At 42.6% G+C, this 26,351-nt stretch overlaps 1 long non-coding RNA gene across 3 annotated transcripts in view; it reads left to right on the forward strand.

Moving 5' to 3' along the window:
• Positions 1 to 26,351, forward strand: part of LOC117077897 — a 36,127-nt gene that overhangs the window by 2,569 nt on the left and 7,207 nt on the right. For 2 of the 3 annotated variants that reach the window (XR_004434857.1, XR_004434858.1), the window contains exon 2: positions 19,696 to 19,835. This is a non-coding gene — a long non-coding RNA (uncharacterized LOC117077897). Of the gene's footprint in view, positions 1 to 19,695; positions 19,836 to 23,507; positions 23,689 to 26,351 lie in introns of those variants that run through there. The other variant, XR_004434859.1, reaches the window with a different exon arrangement.

A 26,351-nucleotide genomic window follows, 5' to 3' on the forward strand; every position in this document is an offset into this window, starting at 1 on the left:
TTGCATATTTTTCTATTGATTATCTATCTCTTGTTGAATTGTAGAACTTCATCTTACAATCTGGATATGGAATCTGATTTTAAGTGAGGCAAACATATTTTCCCATTTTGTAGTTTTCCTTTGTACTGTTTATGGTGTCTCTGGGTGAAGAAGTTATTATTTTTGATGGAGTCAATTTTACCAGTCCTTTCCTTTCATGCTTTGTACTTTTGGTGTTTTGTTTGATAAGTCTTTTACTATCCCAGGCCCAGCGCGGTGGCTCATGCCTGTAATCCCAGGACTTTGGGAAGCCAAGGTGGGAGGATCACTTAGGCCGGAGTTTTGAGACCAGCCTGGGCAATGTAGCAAGACCCCCCCATCTCTATTTTTAAAAAATAAATCTTTTACTATTCTTTTTTTTTTTTTTTTTTTTGAGACGGAGTCTCGCTCTGTCGCCCAGGCTGGAGTGCAGTGGCCAGATCTCAGCTCACTGCAAGCTCCGCCTCCCGGGTTTACGCCATTCTCCTGCCTCAGCCCCGGGTAGCTGGGACTACAGGCGCCCGCCACCGCGCCCGGTCTAGTTTTTTGTATTTTTTTAGTAGAGACGGGGTTTCACCATGTTACCCAGGATGGTCTCGATCTCCTGACCTCGTGATCCGCCCGTCTCGGCCTCCCAAAGTGCTGGGATTACAGGCTTGAGCCACCGCGCCCGGCCATCTTTTACTATTCTAATGTCAAGAATATACTCCTTTGTTACTTTCTTTGCTTTTCACACTTAGGTCTATAATCTACCTGGGAATTATTTGATTTTTTAAAAATACATAATGTGAAGTAAATACCCAATTTATTTTTAGTTTGTCCCAGCACCATTTGTTGAAAAGACTGCCCTGCTCCCATGGCTCTACAGAGACACATTTTTGATAAATCAAGTATGCGAATATGCACGGATTCATCCTTCTTTTCTTGTTTCTTTTTTGTGACGGAGTCTCGCTCTGTCACCCAGGCTGGAGTGCAGTGGCACCATCTCAGCTCACTGCAACCTCTGCTTCCCAGGTTCAAGCAATTCTCCTGCCTCAGCCTCCCAAGTAGCTGGGATTACAGGCACCTGCCATCACACCTGGCTAATTTTTGTAGTTTTAGTAGAGTCGGAGTTTCACCATGTTGGCCAGGCTGGTCTTGAGTTCCTGACCTCAGGTAATCCACCCGCCTCGGCCTCCCAAAGTGCTGGGATTACAGGCATGAGCCACTGCGCCCGGCCAGATTCGTTTTTCTATCCTTGTGCCAATACTAGACTTTTTTTTTTTTTTTTTTTTCCTGAGATGGAGTTTTACTCTTGTTGCCCAGGCTGGAGTGCAAAGGCGCGTTCTCGGCTCACTGCAACCTCCGCCTCCCAGGTTCAAGTGATTCTACTGCCTCAGCCTCCCGAGTAGCTGGGATTACAGTCGTGTGCCACTACGCCCAGCTAATTTTGTATTTTTAGTAGAGACGGGGTTTTGCCATGTTTGCCAGGCTGGTCTTGAACTCCTGACCTCAGGTGATCCTCCTGCCTTGGCCTCCTAAAGTGCTGGGATTACAGGCATGAGCCACCGTGCCCAGCTGCCAGTACTACACTCTTAATTACTACAGCTTTATTTATTTATTTTTTTTTTTTTTTGAGACGGAGTCTCGCTCTGTCACCCAGGCTGGAGTGCTGTGGCCGGATCTCAGCTCACTGCAAGCTCCGCCTCCCGGGTTCACGCCATTCTCCTGCCTCAGCCTCCCGAGTAGCTGGGACTACAGGCGCCGCCACCTCGCCCGGCTAGTTTTTTGTAGTTTTAGTAGAGACGGGGTTTCACCATGTTAGCCAGGATGGTCTCGACCTCCTGACCTCGTGATCCGCCCGTCTCGGCCTCCCAAAGTGCTGGGATTACAGGCTTGAGCCACCGCGCCCGGCCTACAGCTTTATTTTTTTAAAAAACCCTTAACGTCTGAGAGATCAAGTCCTCCATCATAGTTCTTCTTCAGGAGTCATGGCTATTCTTAACCTTTTTCATTTCTATTAATATATACATTTTAGAATCAGTCAAGTTCCACTAAAAGAAACAAACAAAACAAACCAACCCACCCATAAGGGTTTAATTGGAATCACATTGAATCTGTAGATCAGCTTGGGGAGAACTGGGATTCTTGTAATATTGAGTTCAGCAGCTTATGCCTGTGAATATGGTGTCTCACTCCATTTATTTACATCTTTTTTTTTTTTTTTTGAGACAGAGTCTCACTCTGTCACCCAGGCTGCAGTGCAGTGGTGTGATCACGGCTCACTGCAGCCTTGACCTCCCAGGCTCAAGTGATCTCACCTCAGCCTCCCAAGTAGCTGGGACTATGGGCTCGTAACACCACATCCGGCTAATTAAAAAAATTTTTTTGTAGAGACAAGGTCTCACTATGTTGCCCAGGCTAATGTGGAACTCGTGGGCTCAAGTGATCCTCCTGCGTTGGCCTCCCAAAGTGATGGGATTACAGGCGTTATTTACATCTTGGTTTTTTTTTCTTTTCTTTTTTTTTTTTTTTGAGACAGAGTCTTACTCTGTCACCTAGTTAGAGTGCAATAGTGCAATCTTAGCTCACTACAACCTCCACCTCCCAGGCTCAAGTGATCCTCCTGCCACAGCTTCCCAAATAGTTGGGACTATAGGCGTGCACCACCATACCTGACTAATTTTTGTATTTTTTGCAGAGACAGGGCTTCGCCATGTTGCTCAGGGTGGTTTTTTTGTTTGTTTGGCTTTTTTTTTTGAGATGAAGTTTCACTCTTGTCATCCAGGTTGGAGTGCAATGGCTCGATCCTGGCTCATTGCAACCTCTGCCTCCCGGGTTCAAGTGATTCTTTTCTCTCAGCCTCCCGAGTAGCTGGGATTATAGGTGCACACCATCACGCCCAGCTAATTTTTGTATTTTTAGTAGAGACGGGGTTTCACCATGTTGGCCAGGCTGGTTTCAAACTCCTGACCTCAGGTGATCCGCCCGCCTCAGCCTCCCAAATTGCTGGGATTACAGGCGTGAGCCACCATGCCCGGCATTGGTCATCTTCTTTAATCTCTCTTTTGCAAGTGCTATAGTTTTCTCCAGAAAGGATTTACACATCGTCTGTTAGATTTATTTCTGGGATTTGTAGTTAAGTGATTTTTTAATGCTATTTAAATAATTTTTTGTTTTTCAGCTGTATTTGTTTGTATATAGAAATACAATAGAATTTCATAAACTGATTTTGTATTCAGCAAAATTTATTCCTGGGATATTTGCCTCCATCCTTCAAATATTTTCTTGTATTTATTCATTTGTTTATGATTATACTCTAAGGCTATTATCAAAATGCTGACACTTCTCCATTTCTCTTGTTTTTTTTTAATTATTGTTTTCTATATTTTATTATTTCCTGCTGCTTTCTGGGAGAGGTCTTCAATCCAGTCTTCCATTCACTTATTCATTCTTCGTCTGTGGTCAACCTGCTATTTACCCCATCTATTGTGTCTTTCTTTCAACTATATATTTTTCATAGCTAATATTTTCACTTTTCTGTGTCTGAAGGAAGGTGAGGGAAAACCCCAGAGAAGGTGGTGATGAACTGTCTGGAGAGATGAGTAGGGGTTTCTCAGGTTGTGAGAGGGAGGAGAATCCACCTGAGGGTTCAGCACTAGCTAAGGCCTAGAAACCAGACAGTGGGGCCCAGCTTGTCCTACTGGGAATGGCTGGGGCACCGGAAGTAAGATGGGAGGGAGATCAGGTGGAGAAATGCAAGGCTTTATACTTTATAGGGCCAAGAAAGACGGCAGCTTCAAGGCAGTGTTGGTCACCCAGCCCTCTGAGGTGAAGAGACACACCCACCCCCACCACCACGTTATGCTCCAACTCCATCCCCCTTCCCCTTCCCTTAGGGCTCCCTCTCTCTCTCCCTCCCTCCCTCCCTCCCTCCCTCCTCCCTCTCTCCCTTCCTTCCTCTCCTCCCTCCTCCCTTCCCTCCCTCCCTTCCTCTTTTTTCTCTTTCTTTCCTTTTTCTTTCCTTTCTCTTTCTTCTCTTTTTGTTTTCCTTTCTTTCCTCTCTTCCTCTCTCTCTCTCTCTCTTTCTTTTTGAGACCGAGTCTCACTCTGTCACCCAGGCTGGAGTGCAGTGGTGCAATCTTGGCTCACTGCAACCTCCACCTCCCAGGTTCAAGTGATTCTCCTGCCCCAGCCTCCCAAGTAGCTGGGATTACAGGCACCCACCACCATGCCCGGCTAATTTTTAAATTTTTAGTAGAGACGGGGTTTCACCATGTTGGCCAGACTGGTCTCAAACCCCTGACCTCAGGTGATCCACCTACCTCGGCCTCCTAAAGTGCTAGGATTACAGCCGTGAGCCACACTGTGCCCAACCTCATCCTATCTTTCTTGAGGAGGCAGGTTAAGTAGAGAAGGGGACCTAGTTCAGAGGGGTTTAGGAGATCAGGTTGGCTACGGAGGGACTCAAGCTCTGGAGATGCCTTCAGGGCCAGTCTCCTCTCTGGCCATTTTATTTCCCCAACTACCACCAGGAGGTGCTGCTGGGATTGAGCCCCTTCCTGCCCTTTACCTGGCATTCAGGCCTCATTCTCTTCTGAGGGCCTCCCTTCATCTCCCTGCCCTTGCACGATGGCATCCCGTTTGGTCCTGGGATCAGCTCCAAATAGGAAGGCAGGCAAACAGCCAGACCTTTCCCCCTAGACTAAGGCTTAAGATCAGGCCGAGTCAGCGCCTGTGCATCCATTACTTCCTGCCACCCCTAACTGCAGACATCAGAGTCTCCAGCTGGCCTGTCCTGCTATGTGGCCTATGTGGCTACCTGCTCAACCTGTAGCCTGGCTTAGGACAACCCCAATACCGATCCCTCTACATAACCAACCATTGCAGACCAAAAGCAGAGGCCCAAGGGAGCAGAAAGGATCCCAGGAGGAGCAGGCACATTGAGGGGTACTCAGATGGGGAAGCCACCGCCCAGGAACTGCTGAACTGCCTGGGTGCAAGTCCTCCCTGTGTCTCAGTGGAGACATCCCTCTGGCTGTTTCTCTGACTCTATTTGGAGGGAGTTTGAGGGTGATGAGAAGGATGGGAAGGGGGCTTGGTAAAAACGTGTTACTTTGTATTTATTTCATATAGTTATTACAAAAAAGAAAATATGCACTGTTAGAGAATACAGTAAATCTTTAATTTGTATAAATATTTAAATAAACTTCATATTTTTCATGACATACTTGAGCACCTTCTATGAATATGCATTTTATATAAGGTTTTAAGCTGGAAGCAGCTATACACAATTTCTGATTAAGACTTTTTATTCATGATCTCTTCAAATTCTTGACTCTTAATGAGAAATGATTGCTGTTCAGACAGGTGGTGGTAAATGGAAAAGGAGATTTTACCTATGTTTCCACCCATTACCAGAATTTCCATTTCATTCCTGAAATCATTTAAGTCCCGTTGAACAATTTAATAGTTTTAAAAGAACAATTCTTTCCTCCAGTCATTTGCAGATGTTACTCTACTCCTTTTGCTACAAAATGAATGTTTGTCTCTCTTCCCCCAAATTCACAGGTTGAAATCAAATCCCCCATACGATGGTATCTGCAGGTAGGGCCTTTGGGAGGTGAATAGGTCATGAAGGTGGAGCCCCATGGATGGGATTAGTGCCCTTAATAAAAGAGTACAAGAGAGACAGACCCCTTGCCCCTTCCACCACGTGGGGAGACAGTGAGAAGGTGCCATCTGTGAACCAGAAAGTGGGCCCTCACCAGACACTGAATCTGCCAATGCCTTAATCTTAGACTTCCCAGCCTCTGGAACTGTGAGAAATACATTTTTGTTCTTTATAAGTCACCCAGTCTATGATGGTTTGTTACAGCAGACTTTTAATTACTTTTCTTTATGATTCAAACTGTAACAGCAACAGCACCTGGACACCATTTTCACCTAACCTTTCCTTTTTTTTGTTTCTGATTAAGTACTTGCCCACTTTTCCAAAGTTAATTTTTGCTTTGAACCCCAAGTCTTTGTCAGTTCACATTATTAATTTTGACATGGTCCTTCCCAATTTCTATTAACTATATTCAGGGATCCAAAAAGTCAGCTAATCTTTCCATAGATCTGCCAGGTGAGAATCATTCAAGGAAAAAATCTTCACCTTTTAAATATTTTTGCTCACACACTTTTGAAACTGTTCTTCCTTTGGATCAGCTCCCACACTTCAGTATGAAATAGCAGAGAGGGATGTTTTGATCCCTTGTCTTTACACAAAACTGAAAACAGGTGAGAGGTTAGTGCCTTGTATGTAATTAGATTCTGAGTATGATACTGATAATATAATTTCCTGTGGAAATCAGATAGAAAGGCAAACTCTTACAAATGAGGGCTTCTCTGTGTAAAACAGTAAATGAAATAATGTATTACTTGAATCTCAGGGGTTTCAGAACAAATTCTAGATGCAAAGCCTTTACATCTTCCTATCACTGTGGCTTCACTCACTACACAGACTTAATTGTTTTAAAACATTCATAAAAATGCAATGCATGCTCCTAGTTTGGATCATTTTGCTATAAATTATGAGAAATTATTATAACTGGTGTAATTTGAATAGGGTCTGAGGACTAGGTGGTAGTAATGGACCAACATTAATTTCATGACATTGATAGGTGCATTGTGGTTATGCTGGAAAATGTTGTTTATAGAAAATGCACACTAAAATATTGAGAAATGATGGGGCACCAGGTCTGCAACCTACTCTCAAATGGTTCCGGAAAAAAGTTATCTATACTGTTCTTGCAACTTTTTTTTAACTTTGTGATACCTTCAAAACATACAATAATTTATGAATTATTAATTTGACTATTTTGACCTGGAATAGTCTGCTTGGCATTGTTGTGTCTCTTGATAATTTTCCATGCAAATCAGACATTTAGGCTGAAGAGTGAGGGCTCGTCAGGCATCCAAATCTAAATCTGAGATGATCCTCATGACATCATTTGTGGACAATGAGTTAGTCTTAGAAATACAATGACATTCCAGCTTTACTCCAAAAGTTGTACAGTATGGTATTGTGAAGGTTAATTTTATGTGTCAACTCAAATGTGCCATTAGTGCCCAGATATTTGTCAAACATTATTCTGGATGTTGTGTGAGGATGTTTTAGGATGAGGTTAACATACACACATACATATATACATACATACATTATTTATTTGACAGGGTCTCAGTCTGTCACCCAGGCTGGAGTGCAGTGGTGCGATTTCAGCTCGCTGTAGCCTCAGCTTCCCCAGTTGAGGGTGATCTTCCCATCTCAGCCTCCCAAGTAGCTGGGACTATAGATGTGCTACCACGCCTGGCTAGTTTTGTTTTGGTTTTTTTTTTTTTTTTGACAGTCTTGCTCTGTTGCCCAGGCTGGAGTGCAGTGGCATGATCTTAGCTCACTGCAACCTCTGCCTCCTGGGTTCAAGTGATTCTCCTGCCTCAGCCTCCCAAGTAGCTGGGATTACAGACATGCAGCAGCACATCTGGCTAATTTTTTGTATTTTTAATAGAGGCAGGGTTTCACCATGTTGGCCAGGCTGGTCTCAAACTCCTGACCTCAGGTGATCCATCTGCCTAGGTCTCCCAAAGTGTTGGGATTACAGGCCTGAGCCACCACGCCAGGCCTGGGTGGACCCAGTTTCTAATGGCTTACATTTGCATATCAAAGGGTGCCAGCCTGGCTCTAAGAGCCAGGGCTTTACAAGAAACTTTCCAGAGATGCTTTAAAAAACAAAAACTTCCCAAGGACCCCTTTTCCTCTCCATCTGCCTAAAATAATTTCTTAATAACTCCTACAACATTACTCCCCGTGGAGATACCACACTAACTGCTGTTAGGGGATTTTGGGCGGCGACTCCTTCTGGCTACTTCCTGCTGCAAAGGGGCGTCGAATGGGGAACAGCAGCTAGGGCTCCTCCTGGGATCGATCTAAGGGTCCTCGGAAGAATGGCCTGTCCATGTGTGGTTCAGTTTACAGCACCATCTGGAGTTTGATTGCTTCTAGGCGAGAAGAAACAATTCGAGTTACAGTATTGAGTATACAGGGTCCAAATATCAATACAAGACATATAAGCAAGAGAGGGCTTAATAAAGGGGTTAACCAATTCCATAAAGAAGACTGGAATTTCTTAAAGAGGGTTTGTAGCCACTCGGGGCTGGAGCCGGCATTTTCCCTGAGCCTGTCAATAATTTTGATTTGATTTTTAAGTACCTGTAAATTTTCCTTTACTAGAGGTATAAATCCAAAAGCAGCATGTTTCATTTAAAACTGCATCACTAAACCCAATAAAAAGTCCTGCCAGACTCAGTGATAGTAAAACTTTCATGCTTCCTTTTTGTTAGTAACTATTATCTCTGCTATAAGGATAATAATTAAGCAAAATACGACAGCGATGGAAACTCTCTGTTTAATATTTCAGTTAGAAGGTGCTACTGTGTGGCAAATAATAGAGTGAGTATAGCAATTTCCATAAGTGTGGTGTGGTAGATAATTTCCATCTAAAATTTTACTTGTCAAGATATAGAATTCCCCTTTGGGGGGGGTCTATGAAGTTTCTTGCTTTTATTTTCCTAAACAAAGAAACCTCCGGGTTATGGGCACCCTACCCACTTTTATTACCTGGCAGAATTTGCAGGATAATTGCCCAGAACCAGTATATTGATCCAGATTTTTACATTACCCATCCCTTATTTCTTCTTCCAAGCTGCAGGGGATCACTACTTGATTCACAGGAATAAGCAGGGTTAGTCTAAAATGTAGGCGAAAAGCTTGAAAACAATTAATGAGACTAGAACTTAATGACAAATGTATGATAAGCTTTGCAGTACCATTTTTCTCTCTAGTCCTCATTTTTGGTAAAAACAAATTGTGAATAAACTGTAGTCTTATATTTGACCTGATTATTTGCATAAAGTGCAGCAAGAATGGTTATTTCTACATAGGCCTTTTGGATTGGCTTTGATGAAACTGTTTCACAAGGAATTCCAGGTAAGACTTTTTTTTTTTTTTTTTTTTTTTTTTTTGAGACGGAGTCTCGCTCTGTCACCCAGGCTGGAGTGCACTGGCCAGATCTCAGCTCACTGCAAGCTCCGCCTCCTGGGTTCATGCCATTCTCCTGCCTCAGCCTCCCGAGTAGCTGGGACTACAGGCGCCCGCCACCTCGCCCGGCTAGTTTTTTTGTATTTTTTAGTAGAGACGGGGTTTCACTGTGTTAGCCAGGATGGTCTCGATCTCCTGACCTTGTGATCCGCCCGCCTCGGCCTCCCGAAGTGCTGATTACAGGCTTGAGCCACCGCGCCCGGCCCAGGTAAGACTTTTAAAGCCGAGCCTAGCAATGGGTTTGTATCCTCAAATACCTGTGGACTGGTGATCCTCTCCTCTTGAGGTCCCAAGATAAACTCGGAGCTTCCAGACCTGTTAGAAAGTGACATTCTTTTTTTTTTTTTTTTTTTTTTTTTTTTTTTTTTTAAGATGGAGTCTCGCTCTGTCGCCCAGGCTGGAGTGCAGTGGCGCAATCTCGGCTCACTGCAAGCTCCGCCTCCCGGGTTCCCGCCATTCTCCTGCCTCAGCCTCCTGAGTAGCTGGGACTACAGGCGCCCGCCACCGCGCCCGGCTAATTTTTTGTATTTTTAGTAGAGACGGGGTTTCACCATGTTAGCCAGGATGGTCTCGATCTCCTGACCTTGTGATCCGCCCGTCTTGGCCTCCCAAAGTGCTGGGATTACAGGCGTGAGCCACCGTGCCCGGCCAGAAAGTGACATTCTTTACTGACCACAGGTTAGGAACCCTGTGCAGGGACTGTGTAGACAAGGTATGAGGCCAGTTCTCCCCAAGGGGTTTTTATTGGCTCTGCATGTCAAGCTTGATTCCTTAAAGAGAAACACACCCTTTCAGTTAAAGCCTTGGTAAAATAACCAGTTTTTCCAATTGTGTCCCGCTGATAAAGAAAAATGGATTCTTATTGCACCGATGCAAACAACTATATTGCCATAATTAAGAGTACTCACAGATAGTTTCCAAATTCCAGAGGAACCAGGCAGAGAAATAAACATGCTCTAAATTTTGTTCATAGGAGTATACCTTACTCAATTATTAAAGGCCATAAATAGTTTAAAATAAGTTTCTCCTTGACTCTGAAAAACAAAACAAGGATCAGCAGTATTCCAAGCAAAAGATAAAGGCTTGCTTTAACTTTCTGAGTGCAGCTCATTTAGTTAACTCTTGTTTTGCTTGATATTTGTGACCATGTCAGTTCTTTAAAAGTTTCCTATGTTCTTTCTCTATTCCAATGTTACAATCTGTAAAGGTATTAAAAACCTGCATTTGAGAACACCTGTTAAAGTTCTTAATATAGCCTCATTATAAACTGTCTTTTGAGAAGGAACAAAACAAGACAATTGTCTGCGAATGGCAACATTTCCGGGGTAGTTACAATTAAAAACATGACTGACAAAAGAAATTTGTGTATATCCATGGTTTACAATAACTTTACCTTTAATTATGATTGATAGCATATACTTAGACATTAGAATTTTAGAAATCCCATACAATTTTTGAACATATATTAGTATTATTCACCAAAATATAACTTAAAGAAGATTGGACATCATTTTGGCAATCTCATGTGACTAAACATGCCAAATAATCCTGTTTACCTCTTTTTTAAAATGTTTCAGAGGCCCTATGAACCATCCAAAAAGCCAGGCATTAGCAAGGACAATTCCCAGACTGCCATACATTATTTTGCCAAAATGATGACTTAAAAGGCAAAAACCTTTTATTAGCCTTTACTATGACACGGAAATCCTGTTTAAAGCCAAGTTTTACCCTTGTATTAGTTTGTTAATGTTAACCCTAATTGGTTTAAATAAAACCTTATAGATCATTCCATCTAATCCTAACCAACTTGACCATGAAGTGAAATTTCTACAAACTTTTTATAACCCTTTTACTAAAAGGCAGAGTAGTGTTTTAAGACCTCCTTGCTATGCTTTTATTTCAATGCTTATTTATGAAAAGACCATATAGATACTATGGGAGAAGACAGTGTAGTGCTTCTACCATGCATTTCATTGCAAGGCAACCCAAAGCCAACTGGCTTATTTTGTAATTAGCCCGTCCCTGATGTGAGTCTCATCTCCCAGTGGGGGGTGGGGATGTCTCCTTATTTTTCAGGTGGCCAAGAACGCGCTTTTCTGATTTATAACTATTATTAGCCATCCCTTACAGTGTATTTTTTACCTAGTTATTATACACCAAAGCTCTCTTACAATGCGGAGTAATTTCTGATACCGCAAAACTCAAAACCACCATCAGATAACACAACGCAAAACAGAACAGAGCCTTTGATTTTGAGAGGGATCTATTTGCTTTTAATTCCCGGGGTTTCATGAGGAAAACAGGGTTTTCCCTAAAACGGGGTCTGTGGCACCCCCTGTTTTTCCCAAGGAGTCCCATGCTACCAGAAGTTATCTCAGGGCCTTTAATGCATGCATTAAGAATGGCAAGACAGAGTCTTGGGGGCGGAGCAAGATGGCCGAATAGGAACAGCTCCAGTCTCCAACTCCCAGCGCGAGCGACACAGAAGACCGGTGATTTCTGCATTTTCAACTGAGGTACTGGGGTCATCTCTCTAGGGAGTGCCGGACAATCTGTGCGGGTCAGCTGCTGCAGCCTGACCAGCGTGAGCTGAAGCAGGGCGAGGCATCGCCTCACCTGGAAGCGCAAGGGGGAAGGAAATCCCTTTTCCTAGCCAGGGGAACTGAGACACACAACACCTGGAAAATCGGGTAACTCCCACCCCAATACTGTGCTTTAAGGAAACAGGCACACCAGGAGAATATATCCCACACCTGGCCGGGAGGGTCCCACGCCCACGGAGCCTCCCTCACTGCTAACACAGCCGTCTGCGGCGATCTATCCGCAAGGCAGCAGCGAGGCTGGGGGAGGGGCGCCCGCATTGCTGAGGCTTAAGTAGGTAAACAAAGCCGCTGGGAAGCTCGAACTGGGTGGAGCTCACAGCAGCTCAAGGAAGCCTGCCTGTCTCTGTAGACTCTACCTCTGCGGACAGCGCACAGCTGCAGTCCATTAGGGGAAAGAGCGGGGCCGCTGCAGACCCGAACGACTCTGTCTGACAGCTTTGGGGAGAGCCGTGGATCTCCTAACGCAGAGGTTGAGATCTGAGAACGGACAGACTGCCTGCTCAGGTGGGTCCCTGACCCCTGAGTAGCCTAGCTGGGAGACATCCCCCACTAGGGGCAGTCTGATACCCCACACCTCACAGGGTGGCATCACCCCTGAGAGGAAACTTCCAAAGAAAGAATCAGACAGGTACACTCGTGTTCAGCAATATTCTATCTTCGGCAACCTCTGCTGCTGATACCCAGGCAAACAGGGTCTGGAGTGGACCTCAAGCAATCTCTAACAGACAAACAGACACTCCTTCTGACTGTCAGACGGAAAACTATCAAACAGGAAGGACACCTATACCAAAACCCCATCAGTACGTCACCATCATCAAAGTCCAGAGACAGATAAAACCACAAAGATGGGGAAGAAGCAGGGCAGAAAAGCTGGAAATTCAAAAAATAAGAGCGCATCTCCCCCTGCAAAGGAGCGCAGCCCATCGCCAGCAACGGATCAAAGTTGGTCAGAGAATGACTTTGACAAGATGAGAGAAGAAGGCTTCAGTCCATCAAACCTCTCAGAGCTAAAGGAGGAATTACGTACCCAGCGCAAAGAAACTAAAAATCTTGAAAAAAAAGTGGAAGAATTGACAGCTAGACTAATTAATGCAGAGAGATCATAAACGAAATGACAGAGATGAAAACCATGACACGAGAAATACGTGACAAATGCACAAGCTTCGGTAACCGACTCGATCAACTGGAGAAGAAAGAGTATCAGCGATTGAGGATCAAATGAATGAAATGAAGCGAGAAGAGAAAACCAAAAGAAAAAAGAAAAAAAAGAAATGAACAAAGCCTGCAAGAAGTATGGGATTATGTAAAAAGACCAAATCTACGTCTGATTGGGGTGCCTGAAAGTGAGGGGGAAAATGGAACCAAGTTGGAAAACACTCTTCAGGATATCATCCAGGAGAACTTCCCCAACCTAGTAGGGCAGGCCAACATTCAAATTCAGGAAATACAGAGAACGCCACGAAGATACTCCTCCAGAAGAGCAACTCCAAGACACATAATTGCCAGATTCACCAAAGTTGAAATGAAAGAAAAAATCTTAAGGGCAGCCAGAGAGAAAGGTCGGGTTACCCACAAAGGGAAGCCCATCAGAATAACAGCAGACCTCTCGGCAAAACTCTACAAGCCAGAAGAGAGTGGGGGCCAATATTCAACGTTCTTAAAGAAAAGAATTTTCAACCGAGAATTTCATATCCAGCCAAACTAAGCTTCATCAGTGAAGGAGAAATAAAATCTTTACAGATAAGCAAATGCTTAGAGATTTTGTCACCACCAGGCCTGCCTTACAAGAGACCCTGAAGGAAGCCCTAAACATGGAAAGGAACAACCGGTACCAGCCATTGCAAAAACATGCCAAAATGTAAAGACCATCGAGGCTAGGAAGAAACTGCATCAACTAACGAGCAAAATAACCAGTTAATATCATAATGACAGGATCAAGTTCACACATAACAATATTAACCTTAAATGTCAATGGACTAAATGCTCCAATTAAAAGACACAGACTGGCAACTGGATCAAGAGTCAAGACCCATCAGTCTGCTGTATTCAGGAGACCCATCTCACATGCAGAGACATACATAGGCTCAAAATAAAGGGATGGAGGAAGATCTACCAAGCAAATGGAGAACAAAAAAAAGCAGGGGTTGCAATCCTAGTCTCTGATAAAACAGACTTTAAACCATCAAAGATCAAAAGAGACACAAAGAAGGCCATTACATAATGGTAAAGGGATCAATTCAACAGGAAGAGCTAACTCTCCTAAATATCTATGCACCCAATACAGGAGCACCCAGATTCATAAAGCAAGTCCTTAGAGACCTACAAAGAGACTTAGACTCCCATACAATAATAATGGGAGACTTCAACACTCCACTGTCAACATTAGACAGATCAACGAGACAGAAAGTTAACAAGGATATCCAGGAATTGAACTCATCTCTGCACCAAGCGGACCTAATAGACATCTATAGAACTCTCCACCCCAAATCAACAGAATATACATTCTTCTCAGCACCACATCGCACTTATTCAAAATTGACCACATAATTGGAAGTAAAGCACTCCTCAGCAAATGTACAAGAACTGAAATTATAACAAACTGTCTCTCAGACCACAGTGCAATCAAACTAGAACTCAGACTAAGAAACTCAATCAAAACCGCTCAACTACATGGAAACTGAACAACTGCTCCTGAATGACTACTGGGTACATAACGAAATGAAAGCAGAAATAAAGATGTTCTTTGAAACCAATGAGAACAAAGATACAACATACCAGAATCTCTGGGACACATTTAAAGCAGTGTGTAGAGGGAAATTTATAGCACTAAATGCCCACAAGAGAAAGCAGGAGAGATCTAAAATTGACACTCTAACATCACAATTAAAAGAACTAGAGAGGCAAGAGCAAACACATTCAAAAGCTACCAGAAGGCAAGAAATAACTAAGATCAGAGCAGAACTGAAGGAGATAGAGACACAAAAAACCCTCCAAAAAATCAATGAATCCAGGAGTTGGTTTTTGAAAAGATAAACAAAATTGACAGATCGCTAGCTAGAGTAATAAAAAGAAAAGAGAGAAGAATCAAATAGACGCAATAAAAAATGATAAAGGGGATATCACCACCGACCCCACAGAAATACAAACAACCATCAGAGAATACTATAAATGCCTCTACGCAAATCAACTAGAAAATCTAGAAGAAATGGATATTTCCTGGACACTTACACTCTCCCAAGACTAAACCAGGAAGAAGTTGAATCCCTGAATAGACCAATAGCAGGCTCTGAAATTGAGGCAAAAATTAATAGCCTACCCACAAAAAAAGTCCAGGACCAGATGGATTCACAGCTGAATTCTACCAGAGGTACAAGGAGGAGCTGGTACCATTCCTTCTGAAACTATTTCAATCAATAGAAAAAGAGGGAATCCTCCCTAACTCTTTTTATGAGGCCAACATCATCCTGATACCAAAGCCTGGCAGAGACACACAAAAAAAAGAGAATTTTAGACCATATCCCTGATGAACATCGATGCAAAAATCCTCAATAAAATACTGGCAAACCGGATTCAGCAGCACATCAAAAAGCTTATCCACCATGATCAAGTGGGCTTCATCCCTGGGATGCAAGGCTGGTTCAACATTCGCAAATCAATAAACGTAATCCAGCATATAAACAGAACCAAGACAAGAACCACATAATTATCTCAATAGATGCAGAAAAGGCTTTTGACAAGATTCAACAGCCCTTTATGCTAAAAAACGCTCAATAAATTTGGTATTGATGGAACGTACCTCAAAATAATAAGAGCTATTATGACAAACCCACAGCTAATATCATACTGAATGGGCAAAAACTGGAAAAATTCCCTTTGAAAAGGCACAAGACAGGGATGCCCTCTCTCACCACTCCTATTCAACATAGTGTTGGAAGTTCTGGCTAGGGCAATCAGGCAAGAGAAAGAAATCAAGGGTATCCAGTTAGGAAAAGAAGAAGTCAATTGTCCCTGTTTGCAGATGACATGATTGTATATTTAGAAAACCCATCGTCTCAGCCCAAAATCTCCTTAAGCTGATAAGCAACTTCAGCAAAGTCTCAGGATACAAAATTAATGTGCAAAAATCACAAGCATTCTATACACCAGTAACAGACAAGCAGAGAGCCAAATCAGGAATGAACTTCCATTCACAATTGCTTCAAAGAGAATAAAATACCTAGGAATCCAGCTTACAAGGGATGTAAAGGACCTCTTCAAGGAGAACTACAAACCACTGCTCAGTGAAATCAAAGAGGACACAAACAAATGGAAGAACATACCATGCTCATGGATAGGAAGAATCAATATCGTGAAAATGGCCATACTGCCCAAGGTGATTTAGATTCAATGCCATCCCCATCAAGCTACCATGACTTTCTTCACAGAATTGGAAAAAACTGCTTTAAAGTTCATATGGAACCAAAAAAGAGCCCGCATTGCCAAGACAATCCTAAGTCAAAAGGACAAAGCTGGAGGCATCACGCTACCTGACTTCAAACTATACTACAAGGCTACAGTAACCAAAACAGCATGGTACTGGTACCACAACAGAGATATAGACCAATGGAACAGAACAGAGTCCTCAGAAAATACCACACATCTACAGCCATCTGATCTTTGACAAACCTGAGAGAAACAAGAAATGGGGAAAGGATTCCCTATTTAATAAATGGTGCTGGGAAAATTGGCTAGCCGTAAGTAGAAAGCTGAAACTGGATCCTTTCCTTACCCCTTATACGAAAATTAATTCAAGATGGATTAGAGACTTAAATGTTAGACCTAATACCATAAAAACCCTAGAAGAAAATCTAGGTAGTACCATTCAGGACATAGGCATGGGCAAGGACTTCATGTCTAAAACACCAAAAGCAATGGCAGCAAAAGCAAAAATTGACACATGGGATCTAATTAAACTAAAGAGCTTTTGCACAGCTAAAGAAACTACCATCAGAGTGAACAGGCAACCTACAGAATGGGAAAAAATTTTTGCAACCTACATCTGACAAAGGCTAATATCCAGAATCTACAAAGAACTCAAACAAATATACAAGAAAAAAACAAACAAACCCATCAAAAAGTGGGGAAAGGATATGAACAGACATTTCTCAAAAGAAGACATCCATACAGCCAACAGACACATGAAAAAATGCTCATCATCACTCGCCATCAGAGAATGCAAATCAAAACCACAATGAGATACCATCTCACACCAGTTAGAATGGCAATCATTAAGAAGCCAGGAAACAACAGGTGTTGGAGAGGATGTGGAGAAATAGGAACACTTTTACACTGTTGGTGGGATTGTAAACTAGTTCAACCATTATGGAAAACAGTATGGCGATTCTCAAGGAGCTAGAACTAGATGTACCATATGACCCAGCCATCCCACTACTGGGTATATACCCAAAGGATTTAAATTACTCTGCCACAAAGACACATGCACACGTATGTTTATTGCGGCACTATTCACAATAGCAAAGACTTGGAATCAACCCAAATGTCCATCTGTGACAGACTGGATTAAGAAAAGTGGCACATATACACCATGGAATACTATGCAGCCATAAAAAAGATGAGTTTGCATCCTTTGTAGGGACAGGATGCAGCTGGAAACCATCATTCTTAGCAAACTATCACAAGAAGAGAAAACCAAACACCGCATGTTCTCACTCATAGGTGGGAACTGAACAATGACATCACTTGGACTCGGGAAGGGGAACATCACACACTGGGGCTATCATGGGGAGGGGGGAGGAGGGAGGGATTGCATTGGGGAGTTATACATGATATAAACGTCATGCACATGTACCCTAGAACTTAAAGTATAATTAAAAAAAAAAAAAAAAAAAGAAAAAAAAAAAAAAAAGAATGGCAAGACAGGCCGGGCGCGGTGGCTCAAGCCTGTAATCCAGCACTTTGGGAGGCCGAGACAGGCGGATCACAAGGTCAGGAGATCGAGACCATCCTGGCGAACACAGTGAAACCCCTCTCTACTAAAAAAAATACAAAAAACTAGAGCCGGGCGAGGTGGCGGGCGCCTGTAGTCCCAGCTACTTGGGAGGCTGAGGCAGGAGAATGGCGGGAACCCGGGAGGTGGAGCTTGCAGTGAGCTGAGATCCGGCCACTGCACTCCAGCCTGGGCGACAGAGCAAGACTCCGCCTCAAAAAAAAAAAAAAAAAAAAAAAAATGGAGAAAAATAATTCAGCCGACTGAGAAGAACCTTTTTCCAGAAAACAAGATCCAAGAAAAGAAAAACATAAAGGCCTTTTAAATATACCTAAAACTTGAATATTCACTTTTAATTAAGCTGAGCGTTCTTTAAGAAAATCTTTTTAAATCCCTGGTACTTACTGGACTTCAGCCATGCCAAGCAGTTAAGATGTTTGGCTTTTGAACTTTACAAAGAGTAACCTCAGAGGTGAAACCAATGAGCCTTAATTAGGTTATGACTTAACCGCCAGTGTACAAGGTATTTTCAAAGGAGTGATAGGTAGCTTTTGAAACTGTCATTGCAAAATTGTGAGTGAGACAGTGAAAGAGAGCCGACCCAAACAACTTCATTTTGTTTCCAGCTCACAAGCTGTCCTTGCCAATCACTGGGCATAGGCTGAACCAACTTTGGGAGGAGTTGGGTTTACAGCCTGGCTCTAAGAGCCAGGGCTTTACAAGAAACTTTTCCGGAGATGTTTTAAAAAACGAAAACTTCCCAAAGACCCCTTTTACTCTCTATCTGCCTAAAATAATTTCTTAGTAACTCCTACAACAATACTCATCTTCCCTGAATAGCACTGTTTTCCACGAGAACCAAAAATGCTGGAGAAGAGCTGACTTTTGATTATCAAATGAAAGGTTCTGGAGATATATCTTCAGATTCTATTGACCATAGCCCAGCCAAAAAGAGGGTCAGAATTGTATGTAAATGTGGAGCTGTGACTTGCAGAGATGAATTTTCAGGAAATAGAGCTGATGATCATGATAATTTTTTCCCCTAAGGTTAACATTTTAAAAAATATGTATTTGGGACTCTTACTATCAAGGTTGCACCTGTGTCAATTTACAATTCATGTTTCAAGACATTGCCAAATGCATTACTGATGCCTCTGAAGCGAGGGTCACTGGGTAACATAGACTGATTTGAAGTCTACCTATTTAGTGCTTAGAGACCAAACATGGAAGGGCAAACTATTTACAGCTCAGTATATATGTACTTAAGTCTATGTGAACAGAGAAATGCCTCCCGCAGTGTTTGAAAGTGTTAAGCTGATAATGTAACTAACAATTGCAGAGAGAACAAACATTCAGCTTGCCATACACCTCAAATTGGAGAAATAAAGTTAATTTGGGCAAATCTACAAGTTTTCATTCCATATTATCATTGTTGTTAATACTCACTGTACTTGTAGTGAGACAAATAAGTGATACTGAATTTTATGCTCTATTTTCTTTTTAATTAAAACATTGGCATCTTAGTGATACAGACATTTAAGGTATAAAATTGCAGGGAGCCAAAGGCCGTGGGACGTGACCAACTCGGCATTCTGCTGGAGGCTATATGATCAGAAAACAAACTGTTTATCATCAATGCAGGATGTGGGCAAACTCACATTGCCCTGCCACCAAAAGGTTTGCTGAGGGACATCACTCCCTGCTGCCAGGCTCCTTGAAGTTATCTACTGAGAAAATCAGCGCCTGTTGTTCAAAGGATGCAGTCTCGCAAGCCTGCTGTGAACCAATTGACAATTACCTGAAAATCACCCTCCCACCCCCGTTTCTATCTCTTTTGCCTAATAAATACGGAGGGCTGTGTAAAGATCAGAGCCCTTGTCCACCAGAGGCAAGGTACCCCCGACCCCTTCTTCCAAATATACTCTTTTGTCTCTTGTCTTTTATTTCCGTGTTTGCCCCCCTTTGTTCAGTCCAATAGGTCAGCGGCATAGTGGCGCCCCAGAACAGGGATTTCGAGGACGTGAACGAAAAAGGTCTGCTGGAGCAGAGGAACTGAAATTGGCAAGGCAAATGGGGACCCCAGGACAAGTCTGCCGGCAGTGGATATAAGGTCAGTGCCATAAAGATGTATTGGGAGCAGTGTCTTAAAGAAGTACTGGGAACAGTAAGTTTTTTGAATCAGAGTAACAAGCAGAAAAATTTGTCTATTAAAGAAAAACATTATGTGCAGTTGCTTAAAGTTCTGTTGGGACAGTGTCAAGCTCAGGTTAATTTGCAGACACTAACCTCCTGCAGAAGCCCCAAGATGTTATTATGCATAACCCACAGTTTCCACAAGCAAGCACTCTTGATGTGGAAAATTGGGAGCAAGAGAAGGATTAAAACAGGTTCATCAAAAAGATCTTAAAGTTGATTCTTTTGTTTTCTCCCCTTGGAGTTTAGTTCGTACTGTACTTCTGCCATTATCTCATTATTATTTTGCTGGACAGCAGGCTAAGTCTAAAAATCTGAAAGAATCTGTTGTCCCACCTACAGCTCCAATTGAAAATAAAAAACAGGAGAGGGAGGATAAAAATTGGCCTATACCACCTCCTCCAATTGCAGAAACATCTGTACTGCCTACTTTGGTAGCAGAAATAGCCCAATACAAAGAATTTTACCATCTTCTGCCATAGCTGGAGAGCTCTTAGGACCTTGCCCTTTTCCTATTTCTGTAAGGCCTGATCCAAATAATCCACAGCAGGTTATTCATGAACACACCCCACTAGAGTTTAAGTTGTTAAAGGAATTAAAAGTGAGGGTGGTAAATAATGGCGTACAAAGCCCATTCACCTTAGGACTGCTAGAAGCTGTGTTTGGTGCTATGCGTCTTTTGCCCTTTGATGTGAAACACTTGGCGCGAACTTGCTTGTCTGTGAGTGCATATCTGACACGGAATTTAAATGACAAAAAGTGTGTGCAAATCAGGCTAGACAGAACCGTGTTGCTGGACACGGAGACATTACAGAGGATATGCTGTTAGGTAATGGCCCTTACTCAGACCTGGAACGTCAAATGGCATGCCCCGACACTGCTTATCAGCAGTGTGCACAGGCTGCTAAATAAGCCTGGGCCACAGTTCTGAAGAGGGAGTCCCAGAACAATCCTTTTTACATATCATTGCAAGGATCACAGGAACCCTATGTGCAATTTCTTGCAAGATTACAAGAGGCAGTGAAGCATCAGATTCCTCATACCATGGCTGCAGAAATGCTAACCTTAACTCTAGCTTTTGAGAATGCAAATATGCACTGGCACCGGGGAGGTGTAAAAAAAAAACCTGGGAAATTTTCTCAGAGCTTGTCAGGATGTAGGAACTGAGCTTCATCAGTCTGCAATGTTAGTGCAGCAATGGCTAATTTAGCAGTTGACAAATCTAAAAGAAGCCAAGGGTCAAACCCTAAAATGGGAAAATGTTATAATTGTGGAAAAACTGGACATTTTAAAAAGGAATGTTGCCAGATCTCAGGACAGAAAGGACCTTACAGTGCTGTTCCCCCGCCAACCCACCAACCCCAGTGGAAAAAACGCCAGGACTTTGTCCTCGCTGTAACAAAGGAAATCACTGGACTAATCAGTGCTGCTCAAAATTTCATCAAAATGGCACCCCCCCTGCCAGGAAATGAGACAGGGGCCTGAACCCGGGCCCACAAACAATGAGGGCATTCCCAGTACAGATCTCAACCCCGTTTCAGGAATGGGTTCCCGGAGGCACATTGATTCCCTCACCCCAGAAACACCAGGAAGCGTAGAATTAAATCTACCCACCAGAGAAAAAATCACATTAGTTGGTGGAGACAAACCTATCAAAGTTCCCACTGGTATTTGGGGACCTTTACCAACAGGATACATGGGACTAATTTTAGGCAAAAGCCATCTTAACTTGCAAGGCATCACTGTAGTCCCAGAAGTGATGGACTCCGATTATGAAGGAGAAATTCAAGTAGTTTTAATGTCACAAAATCTTTGGGGTTTTGAACCAGGAGAATATATTGCTAATTATTGCTTATTCCCTGCAAATTACACCCTTCTCCACAAAAGGAGAAACGAGGAAATAAAGGATTTGGGAGCACAACTATACAGGAAATCTGTCTATCCTAACCCATAGCCTCTAATAGACCCATCTGTGTAGTACAAATTAAAGAAAAGAAGTTTTATGGGCTTATGAATACAGGAGCTGATGTATCAGTAATATTTAAAGACAATTGGCCCCCATCCTGGCCCTTACAATTTACTTCTATGCCCCTAGTGGGTATAGGAACAGCTCAAAGTATTCAACAAAGCGCTGAGATTTTATCTTGTTTTGGTCCAGATGGACAGTCATATACTTTTCAGCCTTATGTTGCAAATATAGCTATCAATTTATGGGGTTGAGACTTACAGCATGGGATATCAAAAGGAAAAAGGTTTAAGAAAATTTCTACAGTGAAATCCTAACCTGATATCAGTAACTGGAAAAACAAATAAAAAAGGGCTAGAATGTCAGGATTTCTGACGGGGATCATGATATTTCTCCTCTGCCCACTGCCTTACCATTAGCATTGCTTAGTGACAAACCTGTGGGGTGGATCAATGGCCCCTAACACATAAGACACTAGATCAACTTCATCTGTTGGTAAAAGAGCAATAAATGCAGAACATATAGAAAAGTCCCTAAAATTCACCGGTATTTGTTGTTCCAAAAAGGTCCAAAAACAATAATGACCTCTGGGGTTTCTGCTCAACGCTCAAAGCTAATTGCAGTCATTCAGGTTTTACAGCTCACAGCTTCAGATCATATCAACATTGTCTGTGATTCAGCTTAGGTTATAAATGTAGCCAGTTGCATAAAAACTGCTACAATTAGAAGTACACTAGACCCAGAACTGCTTAATTTATTTTCAAGACTTCAATAAGTTATTTGTTCTCGTACAGCTCCTTTTCATATTTCTCATATTCACTCTCACATACAACTTCCTGGGCCACTTCTCTAAGTAATGAGAAAGCAGACAAACTAATTAGTTCTGTGTTTCAGCAAGCTCAAGCGTCTCATGCACTTCTGCACCAAAATACTTCCGCCCTTACTCGCATGTTCCATTTATCTCGCAGTCAAGCTAGGGCTATAATACAAGCCTGTCCTATTTGCCAGCATCTCCCTGGAGCCACAACTGTAGAAGGCTGTAACCCACGAGGTTTGGCTCCCGATGAAATTTGGCAAATGGATGTTACACACATAGCAAGCTTAGCTATGTTCATGTGACTATAGACACTTATTCTCATATGCTGCATGCTACATGCCAAATAGGTGAGACAGCTGGTCATGTACAGCAACATTGTCTGTCATTATTTGCTTATATGGGAATTCCTAAACAATTAAAAACTAACAGTGGACCCACTTATACTAGTCATGCTTTTCAAAATGTCTTGCAGCTTTGGGCTATAACCCATAAAACAGGAATTCCTTATAATCCTAGAGGACAAGGCATAGAGCAGGCACATCAAACATTACAACGCATGTTGAAAAGACAAAAGGGGGTATATGAGGCCAACTACCACCTCAATCAAAACTACATTTAGCCTTATTTACTGTAAATTTATTGACTCCTGGTACGAATGGTAAGACTCCAGCAAAAAGACACTGGCAAGTGTTAGAGGAAGAGGAAAGTTTATCCGAAAGTGCTATGGAAATCCCCAAAAGAAGGACAATGGAAAGGTCCGGTAGATTTACTGATCTGGGGAAGATGGTATGCTTGTGTGTTTACAGGAGATGGACAAACTGTGCATGCAACCATGGAACGGGAGACTGGAGGAACCCAGGGTGGCCAACCATGGGCCTGGTCCCTCTGGTATGAGCCATGAGCCAGCTGAGCCTGAGTGCAAAGACGGAGAGAGGGCCAATAAGAGTCACGACACAGCTCTAATGCTACATTTTCTGTAAAATTCAATGGACCGGCCGGGCGCGGTGGCTCAAGCCTGTAATCCCAGCACTTTGGGAGGCCGAGACGGGCGGATCACGAGGTCAGGAGATCGAGACCATCCTGGCTAACCCGGTGAAACCCTGTCTCTACTAAAAATACAAAAAACTAGCCGGGCGAGGTGGCGGGCGCCTGTAGTCCCAGCTACTCGGGAGGCTGAGGCAGGAGAATGGCGTAAACCTGGGAGGCGGAGCTTGCAGTGAGCTGAGATCCGCCACTGCACTCCAGCCCGGGCGACAGAGCAAGACTCCGTCTCAAAAAAAAAAAAAAAAAAAAATCAATGGACCACCAATTGGATAATAAGAGCTGCCCAGCCTGGACTTATATTCTTTCCATTAATACATAAACAAAAAGGGGGATATGCAGGGAGCGGAAGGCCCGTGGGATGTGACCAACTCAACATTTCGCTGGAGGCTATATGATCAAACAGCAAACTGTTTATCATGAATGCAGGATGTGGGCAAACTCACACTGTCCTGCCACCAAAAGGTTTGCTGAGGGACATCACTCCCTGATGGCTCCTTGAAGTTACCTACGGAGAAAATTAGCGCCTATTTAAAGGATGTAGTTCAAAGCCTGCTGTTCTCCAAGCAGCTTGTTTTTACTGTTTAGACCAAGGTATTCAACACAGATTTCCTAATTCATGTTACTAAGAGGCACCCTTAAAGTGCTCCATTTCCATTGCTTGGTGCTCCAAAAACCATGCTGGCCCCACTGCCCTGGGTGTGTAGTTCAAATGGCCGACTGACACCCGACAATCACACCCCCACCACCCTGCTATTTCGCTCTTTTGCCTAATAAATATGGAGGGCTGTGTAAAGCTCTGGGCCCTTGTCCACTAGAGGCAAGGTACCCCCGACCTCTTCTTCCAAATATACTCTTTTGTCTCTTGTATTTTATTCCCATGTTCGCCCCCCTTCGTTCAGTCCAATAGAGACCAACGTGGAAGGCAAACTGTTTACAGCTCAGTATATATGTGCTTAAGTCTGTGTGAAAAGAGAAATGCCTCCCGCAGTGTTTGAAAGTGTTAAGCTGATAATGTAACTAACAATTGCAGAGAGAACAAACATTCAGCTTGCCATACACCTCAAATTTGGAGAAATAAAGTTAATTTGGGCAAATCTACAAGTTTTCATTCCCATATTATCATTGTTGTTTAATACTCACTGTACTTGTAGTTGAGACAAATAGGTGATACTGAATTTTATACTCTATTTTCTTTTTTATTAAAACATTGGCATCTTAGTGATATAGAATTTGAGGTATAAAATTAAATGTAAAAGTTAATTTCACCTTCATTTTATATATATATATATATATATATATATATATATTATATTATTTATTTTTTTTTTTTTTTTTTTTTTTTTTTTTTGAGATGGAGTCTTGCTTTGTCGCCCAGGCTGGAGTGCAGTGGCACTATCTCGGCTCACTGCAAGCTCTGCCCCCCGGTTCATGCCATTCTCCTGCCTCAGCCTCCCAAGTAGCTGACACCACAGGCGCCTGCCACCATGCCCAGCTAATTTTTTGTATTTTTAGTAGAGATGGGGTTTTGCCGTGTTAACCAGGATGGTCTCGATCTCCTGACCTCGTGATCCACTCGCTTCGGCCTCCCAAGTGGTGGGATTACAGGCGTGAGCCTCTGCGCCTGGCCTCATTTCATATTTTGAAGCAATCTAGACTGTTGTAATGAATGTATGTCTGAACCTGTAAGTCTTAAAGATTTGTTAATCTTCTAGAAGAAAAAAATCTCCAAAGATCTCGCTCTTCGTCCAGAATAGCTGCCATTATGCTTCTTTGAAAGGACAGGGCAGTGGGGCCAGCATGGTTTTTGGAGCACCAAGCAATGAAGTAGAGCACTTAAGGGTGCCTCTTAGTAACATGAATTAGGAAATCTGTGTTGAGTACCTCGATCTAAACAGTAAAACAAGCTGCCTGGAGAACGGCTGTACCTAATGATACTATAACGTACATTAGGCAGGCTGGTCTCGAACTCTTGAGCTCAAATGATCTGCCTGCCTCGGCCTCCTCAAGTACAGGCAGGTGTAACAGTTCCTTTCTACCAGATTTAATTATTTTCATATTTCCTGTAGGTTCTTCTTAAAAAGTAATCTATATTTTTGAACTGAAACTTGTTTTATACATGAATTTTTTTAGATGTGATAAGGCTAAACTTGGCCAAAGTGTGTGCCTGAATTATGAGACTTTTTTATTAGTCGACCTATGAAGGCTGAAATGGAATATATTGGTTTTCAAGGGGGTGGGGGTGGGGTTCCAGCATAGTATTGAATCTCAGGAAAAACTATGCTTTCATCTCTGATTCTGGGATTTCTAATCGTGTTGTCCACAATGAAGATAAATGCAGCAAATAAATCTAGCTTTCAGTATTCCTTAATAAGTTTTACCTAAGCTCATTGCTCTAGGTTTTGATTACCTAAAATAAGCTTGGGTAAAAACTGAACCGACTTCAAGAATGCAGCACTTCTCAATCTTTAGCTCTTTCTTGGGAGAACTATACTTTATTGTTCATTATATTGCTATCACAACTTTGCTCTTTCATAATACAGGATAAACTGTTTACTTGTTTGGAGCCTCACAGTCTGTTAACCAAGACTGCAGAGTGTGTCAAGGAA

Source organism: Trachypithecus francoisi, unplaced genomic scaffold (assembly GCF_009764315.1).
Source record: "Trachypithecus francoisi isolate TF-2019V2 unplaced genomic scaffold, Tfra_2.0 Lachesis_group6, whole genome shotgun sequence".
In the NCBI taxonomy this organism is placed as follows: Eukaryota; Metazoa; Chordata; class Mammalia; order Primates; family Cercopithecidae; genus Trachypithecus; species Trachypithecus francoisi.